Consider the following 27,788-nt stretch of genomic DNA (forward strand, 5'->3'; position numbering starts at 1 on the left):
ATCGATGTTGTCGCCAGTGGTCGGCGGAAGGTGCACGTGCCCGTCGACCTGGGACCGGACCGAAGCGACGCACGGATGCACGCCAAGACCGTAGGATCCTACGCAGTGCCGTAGGGGACCGCACCGCCACTTCCCAGCAAATTAGGGACACTGTTGCTCCTGGGGTATCGGCGAGGACCATTCGCAACCGTCTCCATGAAGCTGGGCTACGGTCCCGCACACCGTTAGGTCGTCTTCCGCTCACGCCCCAACATCATGCAGCCCGCCTCCAGCCTTGTCGCGACAGGCGTGAATGGAGGGACGATTGGAGACGTGTTGTCTTCAGCGATTACAGTCGCTTCTGCCTTGATGCCAATGATGGTCGTATGCGTGTTTGGCGCCGTGCAGGTGAGCGCCACCATCAGGACTGCATACGACCGAGGCACACAGGGCCAACACCCGGCATCATGGTGTGGGGTGCGATCTTCTACACTGGCCGTACACCTCTGGTGATCGTCGACGGGACACTGAATAGTGCACGGTACATCCAAACCGTCATCGAACCCATCGTTCTACCGTTCCTAGACCGGCAAGGGAACTTGCTGTTCCAACAGGACAATGCACGTCCGCATGTATCCCGTGCCACCCAACGTGCTCTAGAAGGTGTAAGTCAACTACCCTGGCCAGCAAGACCTCCGGATCTGTTCCCCATTGAGCATGTTTGGGACTGGATGAAGCGTCGTCTCACGCGGTCTGCACGTCCAGCACGAACGCTGGTCCAACTGAGGCGCCAGGTGGAAATGGCATGGCAAGCCGTTCCACAGGACTACATCCAGCATCTCTAGGATCGTCTCCATAGGAGAATAGCAGCCTGCATTGCTGCGAAAGGTGGATATACACTGTACTAGTGCCAACATTGTGCATGCGCTGTTGCCTGTGTCTATGTGCCTGTGGTTCTGTCAGTGTCATCATGTGATGTATCTGACCCCAGGAATGTGTAAATAAGGTTCTCCTTCCTGGGACAATGAATTCACGGTGTTCTTATTTCAATTTCCAGGAGTGTATTTTATCCGCCTTACTTACGATGCAATAAATTTTATTCACTTGACTATCTTCTTGACAATGTCTTGGAAAGGAATACTCACTATGTTCTTCGACATCGTTTCACAAACCTTTCTTCTGTTTTTAACGTCTTTAGACTTTTTGTGCAGATTATGACATAATCCTATGGAAATCAGCGCTCTTCTCATAAATCACAAGTGCAGTGCGACCACTCGATCTGCTTCAGATGATAACTGCATTGCAAACTGTAACTCTTATTCTTGCACAATATAACCTGGTTGTTATATTGTTACGTTGTTATGTAAATAAAACTGTCTTAAATTATCCTTTACTTTCCATAACTATCTACTTTAATAATTTTCTTCAAAAGGTTAACTTTCTCGTATTTGTTTCATCTTTTGCAAATTATCCTCATCTATACTATCACGTAACCGAAATCAGAACCACCTCTTATTCCCAGGGACATAACAAGTTTTGTTGGCGACAGCTTTAATCAACCGATCATTTTAATTTTCGTAAAGGAAAAGGTGAAGTTTTAAACCAACTAACGAAGCATGAATCAGAATACCTCGATTATGATTATAATTTTCACTTAAAATACGGTGTGTCAGTAGTTACTAATTAATTAAGTCCATAAAGATACATCGATAACTTTTTTAGTACAATTTAAGTTCCGTAATTATTGCAAAAAGGTGTGAATTTAAGGAGATGGGACCTGGATAAACGAACTAAACCAGAGGTTGTACTGAGTTTCAGGGAGAGCATAAGGGAACAATTGACAGGAGTGGGGGAAAGAACTACAGTAGAAGAAGAATGGGTAGCTCTGAAACATGAAGTAGTGAAGGCAGCAGAGGATCAAGTAGGTAAAAAGACGAGGGCTAGCAGAAATCCCTCGGTAACAGAAGAAATATTGAATTTAATTGATGAAAGGAGAAAATATAAAACTGCAGTAAATGAAGCAGGCAAAAAGGAATACAAACGTCTCAAAAATGATATCGACAGGCAGTGCAAAATGGCTAAGCGGGGATGGCTAGAGGACAAATGTAAGGATGTAGAGGCTTATCTCACTAGGGGTAAGATAGATACTGCCTACAGGAAAATGAAAGAGACCTTTGGAGAAAAGAGAGCGAGTTGTATGAATATCAAGAGCTCAGATGGAAACCCAGTTCTAAGCAAAGAGGGGAAAAGCAGAAAGATGGAAGGAGTATATAGAGGGCGATGTACTTGAGGACAATATTATGGAAATGGAAGAGGATGTAAATGAAGAAGAAATGGGAGATACGATACTGCGTGTAGAGTTTGACAGAGCACTGAAAGACCTGAGTCGAATCAAGGCCATTAGAACTACTGACGGCTTTGGGAGAGCCAGTCCTGACAAAACTGTACCATCTGGTGAGCAAGATGTATAAGACAGGCGAAATACCCTCAGACTTCAAGACGAATATAATAATTCCAATCCCAAAGAAAGCAGGTGTTGACAGATATGAAAATTACCGAACTATGAGTTTAATAAGTCACAGCTCCGAAATACTAACGCGAATTCCTTACAGACGAATGGAAAAACTTGTACAAGCCGACCTCGGGGAAGATCAGTATGGATTCCGTAGAAATGTTGGAACACGTGAGGCAATACTGACCTTATATATCTTATAAGAAAGATTAAGGGAAGGCAAACCTACGTTTCTAGCATTAGAGAAAGCTTTTGGCAATGTGGACTGGAATACTCTCTTTCAAATTCTAAAGGTGGCAGGGGTAAAATACAGGGAGCGAAAGGCTATTTACAATTTCTAAAGAAACCAGATGGCAGTTAAAAGAATTGAGGGGCATGAAAGGGAAGCAGTGGTTGGGAAGGGAGTGAGACAGGGTTGTAGCCTCACCCCGTTTTTTAATCAATCTATATATTGAGCAAGCAATAAAGGAAACAAAAGAAGAATTTGGCGTAGGTATTAAAACCCATGGAGAAGAAATAAAAACTTTGAGGTTTGCCGATGACATTGTAATTTTGTCAGAGACAGCAAAGGGCTTGGAAGAGCAGTTGAACGGAATGGACAGTGTTTTGAAAGGAGGACATAAGATGAACATCAACAAAAGCAAAACGAGGATAATGGAATGTAGTCGAATTACGTCGGGTGATGCTGAGGGAATTAGATTAGGAAATGAGACACTTAATGTTGTAAAGGAGGTTTACTATCTGGGGAGCAAAATAACTGATGATGGTCGAAGTAGAGAGGATATAAAATGTAGACTGGCAATGGCAAGGAAAGCGTTTCTGAAGAAGAGAAATTGGTTAACATCGAGTATAGATTTAAGAGTCAGGAAGTAGTTTCTGGAAGTATTTGTATGGAGTGTAGCCATGTATGGAAGTGAAACACGGGGGATAAATAGTTTGGACAAGAAGAGAATTGAAGTTTTCGAAATGTGGTGCTACAGAAAAATACTGAAGATTAGATGGGTAGATCACATAACTAATGAGGAGGTATTGCATAGAATTGGGGAGAAGAGGAGTTTGTGGCACAACCTGACAAGAAGAAGGGACACGTTCTGAGGCACCAGGGGATCCCAAATTTAGCATTGGAGGGCAGTGTGGAGGGTAAAAATCGTAGAGGGAGACCAAGAGATGAATACACTAAGCCGATCCAGAAGGATGTACGTTGCAGTAAGTACTGGGAGATGAAGAAGCTTGCACAGGATGGAGTAGCATGGAAAGCTGCATCAAACCAGTCTCAGGACAGAAGACCACAACAACAACAATGATTGATTTGATGTACATCAAAAGAAAATTCTATTTCATAGCTAGTTTGCACACTATCTGCAAAAAGTCTGAGGTTACTATTAATATTGTTATCAAAGCTTTAAACGCACAATGTGAACATCTTGGGTCGCAACGCAGTTTCCTAGAGAACACCTAAAATTACAACTACATCTTTCAGTGATTCTCCATCCAACATAACGTACTATGTACTCTCCATACTATGTCCTTTCTACCAAGAATCCCCTTATTCAGTTACAAACTTCGCTTGATACCTTATATGATCCTAGATTCGATAATAGCTTATATATGGTAATGAATGAAATGCCTTCGGAAGCCAAGAAACACTACATCTATCTACTTTCATCTGTATTTTTCAGGAAGTTATGCGTGAATAGCTCAACTTGGGCTTGAGTTTACTGATGTTTCCGGAACCCATGCTCCTGCCTACTTATGAGGCATACTTCATTACTTGACTTCTGCCGCCCTTCTTGTAGATAGGTGGGACTTGTGCTTTTCCAACCACTGAGCACAGTTTGTTGTACGAGGGACCTTCCGTGTCGTTAAACGAAAAGATAACTCAGCCGCAAGTAACGGTATAATATCTGACAGTAATTCCATCACGTCCTAGAGCTTTATTCAATCATAACGATTTTCCCTTTTTCTTGGCATCACTGACAGTAATATCTATTTCACTTATCTTTGCATGGCTATGAGAATTTAACTGCAGCATTGTTCTTAGGATTACCTTAGCAAACAAATATTTGAAAACAGAGTTGCGCATTCTGTTTTTGCTTTGTTACCCTCAGTTTCAGTTTATGTCTTGTCCATTAGTGTCTGGATACTAACTTTCGGCCACTAAGGGCCTGTTATGCCACCAGACTTCCCTCCGGTTTTGTGAGAGAATCTTCCATAATATATGAGCTAAGGTAGTGATTGGCGACATCACACATTGGGGAGTCCTATGTTTTGTTTTACACTTGTTATGCAGTAGTCTCTGTTACTTTACAAAATTCTATACAGTGATCGTATACCATGGAGGGCCCCTCGCATCACGAACTATTCCACAAGTTATGTATATGTTCAGTTCATATCAATTACTCTTTTAAAACTGAGCCACAGTTCCTCTACATTTTCTTGTTCCGGTTCACAAATTTCAGCTTTCTCATTGAGGTATGACACTAAATCTGCCTTATCTAACTTCCTGGCAGATTAAAACTGTGTGCCCGACCGAGACTCGAACTCGGGACCTTTGCCGTTCGCGGGCAAGTGCTCTACCAACTGAGCTACCGAAGCACGACTCACGACCGGTACTCACAGCTTTACTTCTGCCAGTATCCGTCTCCTACCTTCCAAACTTTACAGAAGCTCTTCTGCGAAACATGCAGAACTAGCACTCCTGAAAGAAAGGATACTGTGGAGACATGGCTTAGCCACAGCCTGGGGGATGTTTCCAGAATGAGATTTTCACTCTGCAGCGGAGTGTGCGCTGATATGAAACTTCCTGGCAGATTAAAACTGTGTGCCCGACCGAGACTCGAACTCGGGACCTTTGCCTTTCGCGGGCAAGTGCACTACCAACTGAGCTACCGAAGCACGACTCACGACCGGTACTCACAGCTTTACTTCTGCCAGTATCCGTCTCCTACCTTCCAAACTTTACAGAAGCTCTTCTGCGAAACATGCAGAACTAGCACTCCTGAAAGAAAGGATACTGTGGAGACATGGCTTAGCCACAGCCTGGGGGATGTTTCCAGAATGAGATTTTCACTCTGCAGCGGAGTGTGCGCTGATATGAAACTTCCTGGCAGATTAAAACTGTGTGCCCGACCGAGACTCGAACTCGGGACCTTTGCCTTTCGCGGGCAAGTGCTCTACCAACATCCCCCAGGCTGTGGCTAAGCCATGTCTCCACAGTATCCTTTCTTTCAGGAGTGCTAGTTCTGCATGTTTCGCAGAAGAGCTTCTGTAAAGTTTGGAAGGTAGGAGACGGATACTGGCAGAAGTAAAGCTGTGAGTACCGGTCGTGAGTCGTGCTTCGGTAGCTCAGTTGGTCGCTTTAGCCGGCTAGCTCAGTCGGTAGAGCGTCAGACTCTTAATCCCAGGGTCGTTGTACACATTCTCGCTTCGCGCGTCGGGCGACTAGGTCGTGCTCTTAGTTCCGCCTCTACCGTAGCGCAGCGTGTTTTCCTCCTGTCAGTTTAGTGCCGTGTTGGTCTCCGTGCGCGTCGCATCGCTGGTTGTCGGCTGGTGTTTGGTGTTCGTGCGGCCCTTCCTGTCGCGGCGTCGTCTCTCGCCGTGATGTCCACCATGGTTCCCACGAAAGTTCCGCGTACAGGTACAGTCAGTTTTACCTTTGACAAATCCACGCGTCACGTCCAGCCCGGTTCTTTGGAGATACATGACTGGTTAGTCGATACAGTTAAGGTCACTACTGATCAGGTGCATACCGCATATTTCGACAGCGAATTATATGTGTTTTTTGTTAAGTTTCTTGACCCGCTCCAGGTTGATAGGCTACTTTCTCGTCATGGTTCTCAGGTACCCTTTACGCACCGTGATGGTTCCACTAGTATGGTTCTCTTGGCAAATGCAGAAGTGATATATACGAATGTTCGGGTATTTAACCTTCCGCCCGAGGTTGACGACTCTTTTCTGAAGTCCGTTTTGCTTCCTTATGGGGACGTACGCCATATTCGAAAGGAACGATGGTCTGCTCAGCACCGCTTACAGGTATATAGTGGTATTCGGTCGGTGGAAATGGTGGTCAAAAAACCTATTCCTTCTCACCTACAGGTATGTGGTTATAGGGTCCATATCACGTACAGTGGCCAGGAAGGAACATGTTATTATTGTAATGAAACTGGTCATTTCCGTACTAATTGTCCGCGGCGTGTGGTGGTATTAAAACCTACATACGAACAGCGTAAAAAATTGACTTTAGCTGATCTTCTCCCGCAAGGATCTCGGACTGAATCGCTCACTGTTACTGAGTGACGCAGTGATCCGTTGCCCGACAACGGCCGTGATTTTCCCCCGTTGTCCTTGAGTAGGGATGTTGCTGCCCTTAATTCCGATGTTCCCGCGCTGATTTCTCACAACAAGCGTCGGCGAACACAGGATGATGCGGCTGATGAATCTTCCTTATTGGCTCGCCCTTCCGATGGGCCTCCGGTAAAGGACTCTTTCTCAGTCGGAAATCGTGGATGAGGAAGCCACAGGTGCTATGACGCCTTTGCAGAAGCTCCCTGACACCTTATCTGACGTTGTTCCTGCTACCGCGGCAGCCTCTTCGGAGACGCCCGTGACGGAACCTGCTTCTGGTTGCCACGTGTCTTCTCCGGTGCTCTCTGACACATCTCCTATTGACTCTGTTTCGCATCCCCCTTCTGGAATTTCTGTCGCCCCCTCTGGGTCACAGCCTCCTCCCATCAAACAACTGATTGATTCTCCAGAGCCAGTGGATCCCGTTGTTATTCACCAACTGTCCCACCGTGAACCCATGTCTGCGGACGAGTGGGATGTAGAGGCCTCTCTCTCGCAATCTGACACGGAATGTCTACATGATGCTCCTACGCAGCCGAACGCTGCAGCGTCGGCACCGCGGAGCCGCAGTCGAATCCGTAAACAGCCACGGAGAGCCGCGTCACGGCCGAAGAAAAAGCAGTGGGAAGATGAGGGTTCTGTTTCGTAGTTTTTCTCTCTGTGGTTCAGCGCTTCTTTCTGGTATGATTACTTGTATGCTGCTCCGTCAGCTGACGGCTCTCTACCGATCTTTGTTTTTCTTTCTAGGTTGAAGTTCCATGCAAGCATATACATTTCTTACTCTGAATATTAACAGAATATGTTCTGAGCTTCGGCTCGCCGCTTTGCGACAGTTTATCTATCAGTCTGGGGCAGATGTTGTTTTTTTACAGGAAGTCCTATTCGACCAGTTTTCCATTCCTGGGTTCTCGACGTTTTTTAATGTCGCTTCCGAACTTTCTACGGGCACTGCCTTGTTTTATAGAGAAGGCATTCCGTTGATGAATTTCGAAGTACTCGACAGTGGAAGGGGGATCGGTTGCACGTTCTATGATCTCAGTTTACTCCTTCTTTATGCCCCTTCTGGTTCGGGTTGTACTACCGCACGCTCGAGTTTCTATAAAGAAGAAGTCATTTACCTGCTTCGTAAATCCCCGACAAAGATAATTTTAGGTGGGGACTTCAATTGTGTTCTACGGCCGGTAGATCAGTCTCCTAATTTTAATTTCAGTAAAGAACTCGACGACCTTGTGCGCTCCTTGCACCTGCGTGACGTGTGGGTTTCTCGCTATCCTACACTTGTGCGACATACCTACTTTACTCCCACGTCTAGCAGTCGCCTCGATCGCTTTTACCTTTCCGATTCCTTGTGTGGGCAACTTCTGGCTGTTGATGTGATACCAGCCTGTTTTACTGATCATTGTGCTGTAGCCGTTACGTTTAATTACGAGCGACAACCGGTAAAATTGTTTCGTCCTCCTTGGATGCTCAATATCGCGTATTTGCAAGATACCTCCCTTGGTATCGTCCTGGAGGACATTTGGACTCGTTCTCGTACTATGGACCGGTACCCGTCTATCGTGGCATGGTGGACACTGTATGCAAAACCACACATCCGTAGGGCTCTCATGCGTTTTGGGGCTGCGAAGGTGGCAGAAGATCGACGAACGCAAGAATTTTACTATTCTGTCTTACGTCAACTGTACGATAGTGCTACGCATGCTCCCCTCCGGGTTACTGATATACAGCGCATCAAAGCCAAATTGCTGCAGCTCAAACGCATTCAAATGGAGGGCCTGCGGACGAGGTCTCAACCACGTTCCCTTCTACAAGAGGAACTGACGTCACTCTACCATCTAGTCCGTTTACGGTCGCGCCGGAAACGTGGGTGCCTTGCCTCCCTCACAACCGCTGACGGCCGCGTGTTCACCTCTCACCGTGACATTTCTGACTTCGTTTACACCTATTTTACTGATCTGTACGATACTCATGTCCCGGCGGAAACCTCTCTTGACGACTTTACCTCCTTGCTGCCTCGCGTCGTCACTCCTCAATTAAACGACGCCTTTCTGCGTCCCTTTCAGAAGGATGACATATATGATGTTGTTGCAGGATCGCAGTCCCGCAAGTCGCCTGGATTAGATGGTATTCCTAAGGAGTTCTATGTTCAATTTTGGCCGCTCATTGGTGACACCTTAACGTCAATGGTAAATGAAGTGATGCGGGGAGTCTCACTTCCTGCTCCTTTTCAGGAAGGCAGAATGGTCCTCCTCCCGAAATCCACAGGTCGACCTGCAATTGATTCCCTCCGTCCTATTACTCTCCTTAACTTTGATTATAAACTTGTCGCTCGAGCAATTAATATCCGTCTCTCTAAGCTGCTCGATACCATTATTGCCGCCCACCAAAGCTGTGTGCCTGGACGCACGATACTGACTTCCGTTCTCGAATGTCGCGATGTAATCTCGGTGGCGGCTGCCGCTAATATCCCAGGGGCTTTACTTTTTCTTGATTTCCAAAAAGCGTTCGATCGCGTCAGCCATGATTTTTTATCGAGAGTGCTCACCGCTGTCGGCTTTAATAATGAAGCTCGACAAGTCTTAACTAATCTTTTTACCGGTATCAGTGTCTCGGTGATTGTGAACGGTCACCCTACCCCCCGGATATCGATCAGACGGGGGTTACCCCAGGGAAGCCCCTTATCCATGTCACTTTTTGTTCTATCCTTAGAGCCCTTACTTCGCCATCTCACCATGCACTTACGTGGCTGGAATATATTGGGGGAAATTTTTGCAGTCCGTGCATACGCCGATGACGTCATGGTTTTAGTACGACATGCCGAGGATATACCGCGGCTTAAGGATACCTTGGATTCATTTTGTGGTCTTGCTGGTGCTCGCATTAATGATCGCAAATGCACGTTCCTGCCGTTGAGAGGCTTTGATCATGTCGTCATTCCTTGGGCGACGGTTGTCGATCGCCATAAGACCTTGGGGATCATAGTGGATCGTAATCCGATCAAAATGGCGGCACTAAATTGGCGTGAGGTTACGAGTCGTGTTCACGGGGCGATCCTTGAACATGACCGCCGTTCCCTTAGCCTCCTTCACAAGGCACGGGTTTTAGAGACCTATGTCTTCAGTAAAATATACTACGTTGCGCAGGTCTTCCCGCTTCCCGCGATGATGGCCCGCAGGCTGAAACAGCTGTCTAGTCGATTTCTGTGGCGCCGCCATGTCTTCCGTGTCCGGTATGAAGTTGTGGCCAGGCCTCGGAAGCTTGGAGGATTGGGTCTTTCAGATATCAAAGTGAAGACGTCCATCTTATTTGCCCGCCGCAATGTTTTAACCTGTACGCGGGCTCCGCATTCAGTCACCTCTCGTTTACTTTCCCGCCTCCGGCCGGCCAGTCTGACCCCTCCTGTTGATGTTGGACGGATTAATCCTAAATTGCGGCACATTCGTGAATACTTTGTACTTGTTGGTATTCTGGGTGCTGATATACTTTCTATGACGCATATTCCTACCAACATGCTACAAATCCGTTGGGGTACAGCATGTTTCCCTTCTTCTGTTGAACTTGCTTCCCTGTCAACGTCATGGAAAACGGTCTGGTCTCATCTTAGTCTTCCCATTTTGCCGATGGAGATTGTTTCAACGTGGTATAAGGTCATTTACCGTCTGATACCTACTGGTGATCGTCTTTTTCGTATTGGCCTTCGTCCGACTGATCAGTGTGAGGATTGTCATCAAACTGACACCTTACTTCACAGGCTAGTTGCTTGCGGACGGGATCATTGGCTCTGGGTCCGCCGTCAATTAGCTTTTCTTACTAGAGGGCCTGAAACCGCATTCCCAGACGACATCTTCTTACATCCGGACATCTCTTATTTTCCTCAGACGAAAACAAACACGATTGTCTGGCTCTTGGGTTACTATGTCCATTACGTCATCGAAGGCGGTAATGACCCAGATCCCCGCGTTTTTCACCATTATTTGTCAACTGCGCATTGGAAATGGCAGCGGTTACCACAATACCGAACGCTTTTTGCGAATATGCTTTTTCTTGTGTTTAACCGTCAAGGGGTTGGTTAAGTTCCCCTGTGATTCCTGTTTCTTCCCTGAGCTCGAGTCCCCTCCCTTGTTGTATTTTTTCGTAATTTTTTTTTCTCTCTCTCTTTTGCATGTATATATATACACCCAAAATTCATACGGGTGGGGTAACGGGTTGGTCTTCCCCTTCAGAAGAAATGTTTTATTTGTGTTTCACCTAATTTGTTGATTTTCTTTTTGCAGCTAATATTAAATGATGATTTGACTATGGTTGTCTGAATTCTCGTGAAATATACCAAGTCAATCTGATAATAAAGAAAAAAAAAGTTGGTAGAGCACTTGCCCGCGAAAGGCAAAGGTCCCGAGTTCGAGTCTCGGTCGGGCACACAGTTTTAATCTGCCAGGAAGTTTCATATCAGCGCACACTCCGCTGCAGAGTGAAAATCTCATTCTGGAAACATCCCCCAGGCTGTGGCTAAGCCATGTCTCCACAGTATCCTTTCTTTCAGGAGTGCTAGTTCTGCATGTTTCGCAGAAGAGCTTCTGTAAAGTTTGGAAGGTAGAAGACGAATACTGGCAGAAGTAAAGCTGTGAGTACCGGTCGTGAGTCGTGCTTCGGTAGCTCAGTTGGTAGAGCACTTGCCCGCGAAAGGCAAAGGTCCCGAGTTCGAGTCTCGGTCGGGCACACAGTTTTAATCTGCCAGGAAGTTTCATATCAGCGCACACTCCGCTGCAGAGTGAAAATCTCATTCTGGAAACATCCCCCAGGCTGTGGCTAAGTCATGTCTCCACAGTATCCTTTCTTTCAGGAGTGCTAGTTCTGCATGTTTCGCAGAAGAGCTTCTGTAAAGTTTGGAAGATAGGAGACGGATACTGGCAGAAGTAAAGCTGTGAGTACCGGTCGTGAGTCGTGCTTCGGTAGCTCAGTTGGTAGAGCACTTGCCCGCGAAAGGCAAAGGTCCCGAGTTCGAGTCTCGGTCGGGCACACAGTTTTAATCTGCCAGGAAGTTTCATATCAGCGCACACTCCGCTGCAGAGTGAAAATCTCATTCTGGAAACATCCCCCAGGCTGTGGCTAAGCCATGTCTCCACAGTATCCTTTCTTTCAGGAGTGCTAGTTCTGCATGTTAAGCAGAAGAGCTTCTGTAAAGTTTGGAAGGTAGGAGACGGATACTGGCAGAAGTAAAGCTGTGAGTACCGGTCGTGAGTCGTGCTTCGGTAGCTCAGTTGGTAGAGCACTTGCCCGCAAAAGGCAAAGGTCCCGAGTTCGAGTCTCGGTCGGGCACACAGTTTTAATCTGCCAGGAAGTTTCATATCAGCGCACACTCCGCTGCAGAGTGAAAATCTCATTCTGGAAACATCCCCCAGGCTGTGGCTAAGCCATGTCTCCACAGTATCCTTTCTTTCAGGAGTGCTAGTTCTGCATGTTTCGCAGAAGAGCTTCTGTAAAGTTTGGAAGGTAGGAGACGGATACTGGCAGAAGTAAAGCTGTGAGTACCGGTCGTGAGTCGTGCTTCGGTAGCTCAGTTGGTAGAGCACTTGCCCGCGAAAGGCAAAGGTCCCGAGTTCGAGTCTCGGTCGGGCACACAGTTTTAATCTGCCAGGAAGTTTCATATCAGCGCACACTCCGCTGCAGAGTAAAAATCTCATTCTGGAAACATCCCCCAGGCTGTGGCTAAGCCATGTCTCCACAGTATCCTTTCTTTCAGGAGTGCTAGTTCTGCATGTTTCGCAGAAGAACTTCTGTAAAGTTTGGAAGGTAGGAGACGGATACTGGCAGAAGTAAAGCTGTGAGTACCGGTCGTGAGTCGTGCTTCGGTAGCTCAGTTGGTAGAGCACTTGCCCGCGAAAGGCAAAGGTCCCGAGTTCGAGTCTCGGTCGGGCACACAGTTTTAATCTGCCAGGAAGTTTCATATCAGCGCACACTCCGCTGCAGAGTGAAAATCTCATTCTGGAAACAAACCCCCAGGCTGTGGCTAAGCCATGTCTCCACAGTATCCTTTCTTTCAGGAGTGCTAGTTCTGCATGATTCGCAGAAGTGCTTCTGTAAAGTTTGGAAGGTAGGAGACGGATACTGGCAGAAGTAAAGCTGTGAGTACCGGTCGTGAGTCGTGCTTCGGTAGCTCAGTTGGTAGAGCACTTGCCCGCGAAAGGCAAAGGTCCCGAGTTCGAGTCTCGGTCGGGCACACAATTTTAATCTGCCAGGAAGTTTCATATCAGCGCACACTCCGCTGCAGAGTGAAAATCTCATTCTGGAAACATCCCCCAGGCTGTGGCTAAGCCATGTCTCCACAGTATCCTTTCTTTCAGGAGTGCTAGTTCTGCATGTTTCGCAGAAGAGCTTCTGTAAAGTTTGGAAGGTAGGAGACGGATACTGGCAGAAGTAAAGCTGTGAGTACCGGTCGTGAGTCGTGCTTCGGTAGCTCAGTTGGTAGAGCACTTGCCCGCGAAAGGCAAAGGTCCCGAGTTCGAGTCTCGGTAGGGCACACAGTTTTAATCTGCCAGGAAGTTTCATATCAGCGCCCACTCCGCTGCAGAGTGAAAATCTCATTCTGGAAACATCCCCCAGGCTGTGGCTAAGCCATGTCTCCACAGTATCCTTTCTTTCAGGAGTGCTAGTTCTGCATGTTTCGCAGAAGAGCTTCTGTAAAGTTTGGAAGGTAGGAGACGGATACTGGCAGAAGTAAAGCTGTGAGTACCGGTCGTGAGTCGTGCTTCGGTAGCTCAGTTGGTAGAGCACTTGCCCGCAAAAGGCAAAGGTCCCGAGTTCGAGTCTCGGTCGGGCACACAGTTTTAATCTGCCAGGAAGTTTCATATCAGCGCACACTCCGCTGCAGAGTGAAAATCTCATTCTGGAAACATCCCCCAGGCTGTGGCTAAGCCATGTCTCCACAGTATCCTTTCTTTCAGGAGTGCTAGTTCTGCATGTTAAGCAGAAGAGCTTCTGTAAAGTTTGGAAGGTAGGAGTCGGATACTGGCAGAAGTAAAGCTGTGAGTACCGGTCGTGAGTCGTGCTTCGGTAGCTCAGTTGGTAGAGCACTTGCCCGCGAAAGGCAAAGGTCCCGAGTTCGAGTCTCGGTCGGGCACACAGTTTTAATCTGCCAGGAAGTTTCATATCAGCGCACACTCCGCTGCAGAGTGAAAATCTCATTCTGGAAACATCCCCCAGGCTGTGGCTAAGCCATGTCTCCACAGTATCCTTTCTTTCAGGAGTGCTAGTTCTGCATGTTTCGCAGAAGAGCTTCTGTAAAGTTTGGAAGGTAGGAGACGGATACTGGCAGAAGTAAAGCTGTGAGTACCGGTCGTGAGTCGTGCTTCGGTAGCTCAGTTGGTACAGCACTTGCCCGCGAAAGGCAAAGGTCCCGAGTTCGAGTCTCGGTCGGGCACACAGTTTTAATCTGCCAGGAAGTTTCATATCAGCGCACACTCCGCTGCAGAGTGAAAATCTCATTCTGGAAACATCCCCCAGGCTGTGGCTAAGCCATGTCTCCACAGTATCCGTTCTTTCAGGAGTGCTAGTTCTGCATGTTAAGCAGAAGAGCTTCTGTAAAGTTTGGAAGGTAGGAGACGGATACTGGCAGAAGTAAAGCTGTGAGTACCGGTCGTGAGTCGTGCTTCGGTAGCTTAGTTGGTTGAGCACTTGCCCGCGAAAGGCAAAGGTCCCGAGTTCGAGTCTCGGTCGGGCACACAGTTTTAATCTGCCAGGAAGTTTCATATCAGCGCACACTCCGCTGCAGAGTGAAAATCTCATTCTGGAAACATCCCCCAGGCTGTGGCTAAGCCATGTCTCCACAGTATCCTTTCTTTCAGGAGTGCTAGTTCTGCATGTTTCGCAGAAGAGCTTCTGTAAAGTTTGGAAGGTAGGAGACGGATACTGGCAGAAGTAAAGCTGTGAGTACCGGTCGTGAGTCGTGCTTCGGTAGCTCAGTTGGTAGAGCACTTGCCCGCGAAAGGCAAAGGTCCCGAGTTCGAGTCTCGGTCGGGCACACAGTTTTAATCTGCCAGGAAGTTTCATATCAGCGCACACTCCGCTGCAGAGTGAAAATCTCATTCTGGAAACATCCCCCAGGCTGTGGCTAAGCCATGTCTCCACAGTATCCTTTCTTTCAGGAGTGCTAGTTCTGCATGTTTCGCAGAAGAGCTTCTGTAAAGTTTGGAAGGTAGGAGACGGATACTGGCAGAAGTAAAGCTGTGAGTACCGGTCGTGAGTCGTGCTTCGGTAGCTCAGTTGGTACAGCACTTGCCCGCGAAAGGCAAAGGTCCCGAGTTCGAGTCTCGGTCGGGCACACAGTTTTAATCTGCCAGGAAGTTTCATATCAGCGCACACTCCGCTGCAGAGTGAAAATCTCATTCTGGAAACATCCCCCAGGCTGTGGCTAAGCCATGTCTCCACAGTATCCTTTCTTTCAGGAGTGCTAGTTCTGCATGTTTCGCAGAAGAGCTTCTGTAAAGTTTGGAAGGTAGGAGACGGACACTGGCAGAAGTAAAGCTGTGAGTACCGGTCGTGAGTCGTGCTTCGGTAGCTCAGTTGGTAGAGCACTTGCCCGCGAAAGGCAAAGGTTCCGAGTTCGAGTCTCGGTCGGGCACACAGTTTTAATCTGCCAGGAAGTTTCATATCAGCGCACACTCCGCTGCAGAGTGATAATCTCATTCTGCCTTATCTAGTTTGCTTTACAGATGAATCTACTTGTATCAGTTTCTCTTTGTACTTTTGTAGTCATTTTTGCTACAGCTACCTCCTGGCCAAGGTCACGTACATAATCGTAGACGTCCTCTAAGACGTCACGTACATTTGTTACAATTAGATCCAAAATATTTCTATAAAGTGTGGCATTCCGAAATGCTTGTTCTATGCAGTTTATGGAGAACGCATCTATTAATGTTTCACAGGATGTCCAGTTACGCCTACCACAAACAAACCCCTAATATTTCCTATTGATTGTCGGATGACTAATGTCTCTTCATGTGACTGCAGTATGACTTGGGAACGTACGTACTAGAGATCTGAGATCTTCTTTAAACGTTAAATCAAGAGGTGAGTCTGGTGGCTGACAGGAGAATCCAGTTTTAATTTTACGCTCATACTTTGCAGAAACAATCTGGCATCCAACGTCAGTTCCTGTCATAGTGAATTTTTCTTGTTCACTACAACAGATACACCTCTTTCATTTCCTATTAGCTTAGCCTTTCCTATACGCTTAAATATACCACAAATATCTCATTTCTTTTCATTTCTGATTTAATCACCTTTCTGTAGCTCATGTTACGTGTCTTTTAAGGCGCATTCAGCTCCAACACCTTGCTCCAAATTATTCATCTATTAACCACTAGCAATTTAATACTCTCTTCTCTCGGAGGCGTTTCTTTCGACCTTTCACTGCTACTTCAGGATCTCCTACGGTTCTCATTATCTGGGCGACGGAGACTTGCTTGATATGAAATCCATTGTTTGCGCCCTACATACACCAGCTACTTGAGTAGCAGCCGCTGAGGTGTAGAATTTTGTTTTGTGGGGATCCACAGTCTCAAAATGCTTAATAAAAGAAAGCATGGTCCGTGATACGCTGTAGTGTAAACAAACTTCATTTAAATCGTGCTGTTAGCTAATATAGACGACTTGTGATTTTCAAGCACGTATGTACTATTATGTATTACATGTCGTAATTTTCAAATTATTTTTTCACTACAAATAAAAAGTAGACGTTATATTACATACTTACATACTGAAGGGAACCACACTGACGTGACAACTGTCAAAATCATGTTGCGAACTTTGCAGATGTGTAGAGCACACTACATCGGTTTAGGGAAAACCTACGCTTCTCAACCCTTTGGCTCAAGTCTAGGAAGTCGCAGCCTTTCGCTGTCTCAGGTTGAAGCCTTGCACTCGATTAAGAACCAAACGGACACGGTCTGTTCTGGGGGCAGTGTTGCAGGTTACGAGCTGCGTGGAAACTGAAACGTGGTGCTGAAACTTATTTTCAGTTTAAAACTGTGTTCCAAACTGGGACTCAAACCTGAGACCTTTCCCTTTCGCGGAACGTGCTCTACTTACTGAGCCAAACACTACTCAAAACGCTCCCTCATCACTTTACATCCACCAGGACCTCATGTCCTACCTTCCAAGCTTCGAAAAACTTATCCTGCGTACATTGCTGACTAGACTCTTACAATAATGGATATTGCAGAAAGGTTGCCGCGGAATAGCCTAGGGTATTTTTTTCAGGCTCAATTTTCACACTGCAGCGATATGTACGCTGATCTGAAACAAACTGGAATATTAAAACTGTATGTTGGACCGGAGCTCGAAACTGAGACCTCTGCCTTTTGCGGGGGAACTGTGAAACGCAAGGATCCCAGTTTCGAGTGCCGTTCCGGCACATAGTTTCAATCTTCCAGGTAGTTCCAAATCAACGTACACACCATAGCAGAGAGAAAATTCACTCTGTAAATTTGGTATTGTCAACCTTCTCTGCCAGTCACTGAAGTCACAATCCACAGGGTCCTGCTCCCTCAGTGACTCCTCTCCACCTCGGCAGTAATCATTTGTTCTGCTGCCCAAATAACAAAACTCACCTACCACTTTTAGTGCGCTATTTCTTTATCTAATCGCTTCAACATTGCCTGGTTTAACTCCACTGCATTCCGTTTCCCGTATTTATTATTGTTTATGCTCATCTACTAAACTCTTTCCAAGACAATATCCAGTGTGTTCAACTGCTCTTCCAAGTCCTTCGGTGCCTCGGACAAATTCAGTGTACCCCAAGCGCTACCATATTGGATTTAGAATTCTGTATTACTTGTGGAATGTGGAATATCGTATCAAATACAATGTCAGTACTAATTAGTTAAGTATTTTTATTATTCTCTTTAACTAAGTCTTCTAATGAGAATGTATTGTATTGTACTGTATGCTGCGTCCAAATTTTGTATGTTTACTTTGAGCAGAAGAATTCAAAAAGATTTGCAGATCAACGTTTTCGGCACATTATTTTAGTATTTCAATTTGTTTGATTGCTGTTGCTTCGTTATCTGATATTATGACCAGATCGCCTGCGAAAGCCATGACGGAAATCTCTGTCTTGTACCGGTATCGTCCTAGTGTTGTTGGTCACCTGTGTCCTTGCGTTTTTAGTTCCTTTTCCTATTTCTTCATTACTTTGTCGAGAACTAGGTCGAAACTAGTTGGAATAATCCGTCGCCCTACCGTACTAAAGTTTTGATTATGAAAATTTCAGTAATGTCACCCATTAATTAGGTTTTCGATGTTCCGGCAGCCATAGACTGTTTGATTAATCCTAATGTTTTTGGATCAAGCCGCTATTCTTCTGAAGCATTGAACAAGGATTTTCAGTAAGTAGAATGATATGACTTCTTAAAATCTATGAAAGTGCAAAGTATTGGAGTATTTCCGATAGCCATGTATTTTTGAACTGTTTTCAGATTGAAGATTTGTTATGTGCATGAAGGACTACGCCGGAAACCTGCTTCCTTTTCATCAGTTTTGTCCCCTAACTGTTCTTTTACGACTGACTCCATTCTAATCTTCACATCATTTTCTGTTTCATTTAATACGAAAAATAAACTCTAACAACTACGCGTCCATTCATTAGAGAAAAAGCTTCCTATTTCCACACATCGTTTATTAGTTATATGAGCGTGGCATGTATGATTCCTAGAGTGACCTTGTTGCCGGAAAGACAATCATAAGTGATTACAAGGTTAGAAAAAGTAAGGAAAATGTCATCTATAAATGACAGGAAAGTGCAAGAAAATAAAAGGCAGATTTAAAAAACTATTTACTGATAACTTCAATAATAATAAAATTACTTGGTTTCATTTTCTTGCTTGGTATGACAATGCATACTGTATATACAACGTTCACCACTTTGGCGCGTGTAAGGATTGTATTTGTTGTGTTCTTCAACAGTTTATTGAACGTAACTTCTACTATACAATAGCTGGCTGTACGATAGATGTAGACGTACTTCGATCTAGCCGGAGATGTGGTTTCTCTCTGTCAGCTGGTACTTCGATCGATGGTGCAGTACATCTGCTTCGATGATATCTTCTCGGAGACTCTGCTATAGCGGTTGATATTAGCAGCGGACGAAGACTGTTCTGCCTTCGAGCAGCCGGGCCTATATAGTGAGCTGGAGCCAATAGAAACCCGGCGTAGGAATCCGTGGCCGGGTAGGTCGCGGCGACCTCTGCAAGGAAAGGTTCCTATTAATCGACTGGAATCTTCGGCGTGTTTACCTGATAGCTTCCCCTGTTTGGCTGTTGGTTTGTTTCCCTCATAGCGTGGCTGTTATGCGGTGCTGCCTGTCATTAGGGCAATCCGATTGCAGACAGTACAGTATTTATAATATTACTCTCGCTTGATAGTAAAAATTGCCCTCTCAGTAGTAAAAATTGCAAGAATTTAAACATTTTTAAAATTTATCGTGAACTTTAAATCACCACACATTTTTGTTCCTAAAGATGACAAAATTATGCGTGAGATTACTCAAATAACTTATTAACAGATTAGGAAGGCTGAAAGTATACATACCTCAGACAGGGTACGAACCGGGTACGAACTGTGGCAAGACGTGGCACTGTTTGCACGATCTGGAAGCCAGTAACGTCTGACGCCAGATGCATCCCCTGGACAGGCGGCCACCCGCTACACAGGCCAGTGCCCGGCTCCCTCCCCCCAGCTGTCCCCCTACAGAGCGCTGTGTACAGAGCCGCCGACACGCCACAGCTGCTGTGGGAGGCCGCCAAGGCTGTCACGTGGCCCCCAGCTAACATGCAGGCTCTGTACACATGAGCAGGTGTAGTCGCCGCGGAGCGGGTAACCTCGCCAGGTGAACACTTCGCGGTCACTATCGGAAATACGACTGCAAGGGGCGACGGAGACGTATTTTCATGTGCGATCCATGGAAGTGACTTCGAAAAATTAGCGTCTGTTCGTACTGTACTTTAGTGATTGTGCGGATGAAATCTTAGTGATCTCAAAGTTTCTGCAGACTAAGAAATTATCTGTAATTACATACTGCCTGACTATCCAGTGGGCCAACGGCCTTGCAGCAATGGTAACACCGGCTCCCGTCAGATCACCGAAATTAAGCGCTGTGGGGCTGGGCTACCACTTGCATGGGGCCCATCCGGTCTGCCGAGCGCTGTTGGCAAGCGGAGAGCTCTCAGACGTTGTGAGGCAAACTGAGGAGCTACTCGACTGGCAAGTAGCGTCTCCTGTCTCTTAAACTGACATACGGTCCGGAGGGTGGTGTTCTGACAAAATGACCCTACGTATCCACATCCAGTGACGCCTGTGGGCTGAGGATGACACGGCGGCCGGTCAGTACCAATGGGCCTTCATGGCCTGTTCGGGCGGAGTTTAGTTTAGTTTACAATATACAGTGGGACAATGGTAATATTTCAGAGTTTTGCAAACAATGGCTACTCACTTCAAATGTTCAGAAGCGTATACGTGTACACTTCATCAAAGGAGAAAGACGTAGCATCCTATGACTACGGTGTCTTAGTTGAAATAGGCCACTTCATATAAATACCTATGGGGAGCAATTTGTAGCGATGTCAAAAGGAACGGCCACATAGGCTAACTCGTAGGTAAAGTAGGTACCAGGCTTCGGATTATTAGCAGAAATCAATTAGTCTACAGAAGACATTTCTTACAAAATTTACCGCCAGACGCAACTAGAAGGGGCATGGAAAGTACACAAAGAATGATAGCACAAATGGTCAAGGGTTGGTTTAATACGTGGGAGGAGATACTGAAAAAACAAAACTAGCACACGCTAGGAAGACAGGCGTACTATCCGTTAAAATCTACTAACGTACCGCTCTAACGAACCAGTTTTAAGTGCGGAATTACTAAACCGCTTATGTACTGCGCTCATGCGGATTGCGAAGACAAGATTAATGTAATCACCGCGAGAGATAGTGGCGTTTAAGCAATCATTCTTCCCGTGTCTATACGGGGATGCTATCTAGAATAATGGCTGGCGTACGGTTCACAGCCCTTTCTACAGTGAGGATGTAGATGCTGACGTACTTCGCATGTGAAGACTTGTTTCTTCCATTATCGCCATGTAGCACATTCAATATGAATTAAATTTTAAAAATCTCTGAATAGGGTCCCACAAAAGCAGTAAGCCAAACATTAAAAAATTAGCTTTTATTCGTTAAAATTCACAATCCTCAGGTATTCATTTCAAGAATTAATTTCTGTTGTAAACGATTTCACTGTTAGCCTGTCAGTTTTCCCCGTAATTTTGTTAGCATTATTATGCTTCAAGACAACATTTTCTTTAGCGTTAGGCTAATATGTGGTATGCGGTCAGACGCACGGTTACATAAATTGATCAAATTTTAAAAATAAAGATTTATATAACAAGAGTCGAAAAAAAAATACTTCACTGAGGATTATTCATCACTACCAGAAGTACTGTGCTTAGTTCTACCAGTACCGACGAGTGAAGAACATCACCTGAACACAACTTCATGGATATTATAAAACCTCTAATAAGAAGAAACTTTTCTGGATCACTATATTTCAATTATGTTAAAAAACTAACGTAATTAAACAAAAGGTTCTAAATAAAATATCAGCAATGAAAACCATAGATAACTAGAGAATTTTTCGAAAACAGACATATACAAAACATGCATGAAGAAACCAGAATCGTATTAGCTCTCACGCCCTTGATGTAGGAGGACTTAGCGCAAAACAACGCAGAGAACGACACTCTGTTACCATGAATAATGTAATTATAAAAGGTTAGCCTTCTCTGAACATGAAAATTGGAACAACGCTCAGTCTTGTTTAAAATAAATAAAATTAAATACAGTTGAATAACAAAGCTGCACAAATCCACAGGCCACAAAATTAGTTTGATAAACAGTCAGGTGGAAGCAGTGTGAACCACTGAACTGAAGATACATAACGTACATCCACAGGAGATCTGGACAAGTATTGAAAAAATGTCGTAATGACCTCCCCATTAATAGGAGATCACAGATTAAATCCTCACTCAAATCTTTGGGTGGTGTTCCCAAGAGGCAAGAAACCATGACAAAGAGACTGAATAACCAACAATAGGGTAACTTTATACGAGTCGAAACATGAAATGTCAGAAGTCTGAAAGCAGTACGGAAGCTGTGAAATCTGAAAAGGGAAATGCAAAGGCTTATTCAGTGTATAGTGGGGGACAACCAAGTGCAATGGATAGAGGATAATGATTTCTGGGTAGATAAATAAAGGGTAAAATCAAACTTAGAGGATAATAGAGTAATGGGAGGAAACTTCACCACGCGTATAAACGTTGGACAGAGAGAAAGTCATCGTAAACACTTTAGTGATAGGATTATTCTCATCATAGTCGAAAGCAGGTCAATACTAACAACAATATTTGAGTAAAAATGAAATGAAATGTCGTATGTCTAAGCCTCCCATCGGGTAGACCGGTCGTCTGGTGCATGTCTTCTTATTAGACGCCACTTCGGCGACTTGCGTGTCAATGGTGATGAGATGATGACGATGAGGACAACACAACACCCAGTCCCTGAGCGGTGTAAATCTCCAACCCAGCCGGGATTCGAACTCAGGCCCCTTTGTATGGCATTCCGCCACGCTGACCACATTCTTTCTTTTTTAATCTTATTAAATTCGGTATTGTTCGTTTGTTTCGTTCGGGGCGGATGTCCCATGACACCCCTTGAAGTTCATAGTTGATAGTTGATCCATTCACTTTTTTTTTTTTTTTTTTTTTTTTTTTTTTTACAGCAGAGGGCAGTTAACCCTCTGACCGAACACGCTGAGCTACCATGCCGGCTCCACTTAGCTATCGAGGCCGAACATTTTTTGTAAACTTTTGACCAAACTGCTGAGGTCATCTGTCCCTAAGCTTACACACTACATAACTTAACTTACGCTGAGGACAACAAACACACCCATGCCCGATGGAGGACTCGAACCTCCGACGGGGACAGCCGCGCGAACCGTGACAAGATGCCCGAGACCTTGCGGCTACCGCGCGCAGCTATAGAGACGGGCAGCATTTAACGTATACGTGCTGACTTCACAAGTAGAAGATGATAAGATAGAGATATTGTATGAAGGCAATGAACGTATAATTCTATGCACAAATGAAGATGAAATTGTAATAATCATAGATGAATGAAACTATCTAGTAAGACGAAGAGTAAGATAACAGGTTACCCATAACATTATCTAGGGAATGGATCCACTTTAAGCTGTTCATAATTGTATTCCATAAGCATTTAGACGAATTTTCAGCATTTGGGTCTGTGTTTTATGCTGTAGACGAAATTTAGCATATTCCGTTTATTGCTGATGTGGATGACATCACAGTTTTCATTATTTAGTCAACTGCCACTTGGCAATTTGTTTTGATCATCTGATACTTTGGTAAATGACGGTGTCACCTGAAAACAATAAGAGGGCTGCTCATATTGTCTCCTAAACCGCTTCCGCTCATGTAGATCGGGAACATAGAGCGCCTATTGCAATTCCTTGGGAAATGCCAGATATTACTATTCTCTATGTTACTCGGTGACTTACCGTCATTTTTTGTGATGTGTGAGATTTCTGACAGGATATCACGAATCCAGTGACACAACGGAGACGATACTCCAAGGCACGCCATTTGATTAGAAGTCTCTTGTCAAGAACAGTGTCAAAAACCTTCTCGAAATCTAAAAATATGTGATCAATTTGTCACCCCTGTCGATAATAAAGAGGTAGGCTAGTATCACAAGAATGATATTTTCTAAATCCGTGTTGGCTCTTTGCCAATAAATCGTTCCATTCGAGGTAACACATAATTCTCGAACCAGTATACGTTAAAACCCTGCTGCAAATCGACATAAGCGATATGTACCTGTAACTCAGCGCAGAAACTCGCAAAAGAGTCCCTGAGAATCCAGCATATACTCGTAATTGTCTGACGCGTAGGACCAAGTCAGTACCATGAGTTCGAAAGGGTCACTACCGCGAAGCACTCGCAGTCAGCAATTCTCAGAAGCAGAGGGCTACGACCCTCGAAGTTGCTGTAGAACGAAGCTTTGACGCAGCTGCATGAAACCACATGAAGACTGTGCGCATTCGGAGGGTAACAATGCAGTAACAGTTATTCTCTTAGCTTTTCTATAAGCTAAGGAAGAAGAAACAGTACAGAGTTCGTCTCCAGTAGCAACGAGTAGTATCTGATAATATAAAGAAGAATTTAGTGCTATCTCACACTTGTCCCCACTATTGTCAATAATGTACCCAGTTGCATAACCCGCAAAGAACAGTGGTTCACATTTTCTGTGTGTCAGAATAAAAGAAGGAACAAGTGCAGTCTCATCTTGTCTCCTAGTGTTGATTAGTATCTGACTGCGTAAGTCGCAACGAGCTACAGTTAACATTTACTTTCTGTCACAGTATAAAGAGGAATAAGTATGATTCAAAGTTGTTTCCGATTCTGATTAAGGCATTTGACCGTGTATTTGTCGGAACGAGTTTCATTCATGACGCTCATCTCTGAAAGCAGAAGGCAGAACTAAGGCAACAGGAGTTCTTCCAGCATATACATACCCATATCAAAAAAAGTTTTGCTTCACCCCGATTCCCAGAACTCCTGAAGTTAGACGTTGACTTTGGATATTGTATCACAGACACAGTCCCTTCGACTGTTCGGAGATGTCACTAAACCCACCCAAAAATGTAAACAATCATGCATCAGAAGCGCCTATTAGACGCAGAGGTTCGACAGCCGATCAGTTCCAGTCACTCCACCAGAAAGGAGGTACAAGGCTCGTGTAGAGACGATCAATACCACCGTTCGATCGAGTCCAAATTGTTACTTTGTGCCAGCCAGGACTCTCAACAAGACAAGTGTCCAGGCGTCTCTGAGTGAGCCAACGCGATGGTGTTTTGACATGGAGGAGAAACAGAGAGACAGGAACTGTCGATGACATGCCTCGCTCAGGCCACCCAAGGGCTACTACTGCAGTGGATGACCGCTACCTACGGATTATTGCTCGGAGAAACCCTGACAGCAGCGCCACCAAGTTGAATAATGCGCTTCGTGCAGCCACAGGAGATCGTGTTACGACTCAGACTGTGCACAGTAGGCTGCATGATGCGCAAATTCACTCCTAACGTCCATGGAGAGGTACATCTTTACAACCACGACACCATGCAGCGTGGTACAGATAGGCCAAACAACATGGTAAATGGACCGTTCAGGATTGACATGACGTTCTCTTCAACGATGAGTGTCGCATATGCCTTCAACTAGACAATCGTCGGAGGCGTGTTCAGAGGCAACCTGGTCAGGCTGAACGCCTTAGACACACTGTCCAGTGAGAGCAACAAGGTGGAGGTTCCCTGATGTTTTGGGGTGGCATTATGTGGGGCCGACGTACGCTGATGGTGTGCATGGACGGCGCCATAACGGCTGTACGACAGTGCATCATATTGGTGAGGAATTTGTCTTCAATGACGGCAATTCGCGCCCCCATAGTGCACATCTCGTGAATGACTTCCACCAGGATAACGACATCGCTCGAAGAGTTGCAAGCTTGTTCTCTGAACATGAACCCTATCGAAAAGGGCTGTTTATGGACGACGTAACCTACCAGCCACTCAGAGATCTACACCCAACCGCCGTTGAGGAGTGCGACAATCGAGACCTACAGTGCCTTGATGAACTTGTGGATGGTATACCACGACGAATACAGGAATGCATCAATGGAAGACAACGTGCCTCTGGGTATTAGAGGTACCAGTGTGTACGGCAATATGGACCACCACCTCTGAAGGTATCGCTGTACGGTAGTACAACATGCAATGTGTGGTTTTCTTGATCAATAAAAAGGGCGGAAATGATGATTATGTTGACCTCTATTCCAATTTTCTATACAGGTTCTGGAACTCTCGAAACCGCTGTGATGCAAAACTCTTTTGATGTGTGTATTTATAGAACAACACGTAAGATATTTATAAACTCTTTGCTGGGTGTTACCTATGACTGTGATCTAAGTAAATTGTATTGAAACTTAAAAAATTTATTCTTAAATAATGATAGAATTATTATCTTCATATTTATTAGTTAGTTAATTCCTAGTCATTAAGTATTTGAATAACTGGCAATTAGTTACTAATTTATAGCTACAATTAGTGGCAACATTGGAAATTGTTTTAGACTAGTAGTTCGTTGTATGTAACTGTCTCAGTTATTATTTTATCGTTCACTGTGAAGGCCATCCTGAAAGGGAGCTGCCAAAGTGGAATGGCTTGAAGTATACTTTAAATAAGAGGAGTAGTTGCCAGAAAGTGATTCCATACACTATACTAGCGATTAACTATAATTTATAAGGCCGTAATGTAATTTTGGTCACTAGCCCATAAATAAACATAATAAATTGCGATGGACAACAGGGAGTACCATGTAGGAGGACTCACTCAACACAGGAAAAGCGACTGGACCTGACGGGATACCAGTACCATTCCAATTAAGGTATGAGAAAGAAGTTGATACATGTCACAACAATAAACTACTCATGAAGTAATTACACCGATGTTCGCGTGTTACGACATTCTGGAGACTGGAATTCTGCAGGAATGAGCATGGGTTTCGAAGGTAACTATTGTGTAAAATACAGCTCGCTCTTTTCGTCAACGAGACGCAGGAAACAGAATACATGCCTTCAGGTACATGCCTTCAGCTGTTTTCGTCCACTTCCGTAACGCGTCAGATCCGGCTCCGCATTGCTGCCTGTTGAAGAAAAACACGAGGTTACGGTGTATCAGACCTAATGTATGACTGGGCAGAAGAGTTTCTAGCAAACAGAGGGCAGCTTGTCCTTCTGGACGGAGAGAAGTCTTCAGACGTTAAAGGAACTTATGTCGTACCCAGGGATGTGTCGTAGGTCCATTACTTTTCACAATATATACAAATTATATTGTAGACATCGTCAGAAGTTTCATGAGGCTTTACGTATGCGATGCTGTTGTACAGAAAATTGTGGCTAATTGCAGGAAGACATTGAGAGGATCGACGCTTGCTATAAGGAGTAGCAATACGCCAACATAAACAAAAGTAAGGCATTGCTCATACGTAGACAGAGAGAGACCCCTTATCGTATCCTTGTACGATTGCAGAACAATCGCTGGAAGCAGTTACCCCATAAAATATCTAGGCATATGCGTGCCGATTTGAAGCGGAACGACCACGTAAGACTAATAGCAGGAAAGGCAGATGCCAGACAGATTCATTGGAAGGAAATCTAGTTCGTCAACAAAGGACGTACCGGTAATTAACTAAACCTTCGTCCGACCAACACTTGGTGTCCTGCTCGTCAGGCTGGAATGCGTATCAGATAGACTTGTTGGAGAAAATGGCTACAATCCAAAGAAGACCAGCCCATTTCGTTAGACGTTCCTTTAGTAAGCACGAAACCGTCAGGAAGATAATGAATCAACGCCCGTAGCAGACTGTGCAGGAGAGGCGTTCCACATCAAGGCGTGTTTCACTATTAAAATTTCGGAGAGAGTAAGTTCCTAGAAGAGTCACCAAATATATTGCTTCATCCTGCGTATATCTCACGCAATGACCTTGAGGTAAAATTACAGACATTCGAGCTGACAAGTAGCCTTACCGGCAATCATTCTTCCCACAGCGACTGGAACAGGAAATGGGAGAACTGACAATGGTACTATTAGTATCCTCTGCCACTCACTGCAAGATGGCTTGAGGAGTACGGATTTAGATGTAAAACGTAACGGCTTCAACACTAGCGGCGAAAATAGTCAGATAAACAGGCAGAGACGCATTAAAAACCTATCATTTAAAATTAAACGCCTTGTTGGAAATATTGTTGAGTCTGACTGAACTAAGGACCAT

The 27,788-nt window shown here is 45.1% G+C and overlaps 2 non-coding genes across 2 annotated transcripts; both read left to right on the forward strand.

Annotated features, from left to right (window-relative positions):
- The first annotated feature begins 12,077 nt into the window (after nt 1-12,077).
- Trnal-caa (transfer RNA leucine (anticodon CAA)) lies at nt 12,078-12,152 on the forward strand. The gene has a single exon. It is a non-coding gene; the product is annotated as a tRNA-Leu (tRNA).
- Nucleotides 12,153-13,578: 1,426 nt separating this feature from the next.
- On the forward strand, nt 13,579-13,653 carry Trnal-caa (transfer RNA leucine (anticodon CAA)). The gene has a single exon. It is a non-coding gene; the product is annotated as a tRNA-Leu (tRNA).
- Nucleotides 13,654-27,788: the final 14,135 nt, after the last annotated feature.

Source organism: Schistocerca gregaria, chromosome 1 (genome assembly GCF_023897955.1).
Source record: "Schistocerca gregaria isolate iqSchGreg1 chromosome 1, iqSchGreg1.2, whole genome shotgun sequence".
NCBI lineage: Eukaryota > Metazoa > Arthropoda > Insecta > Orthoptera > Acrididae > Schistocerca > Schistocerca gregaria.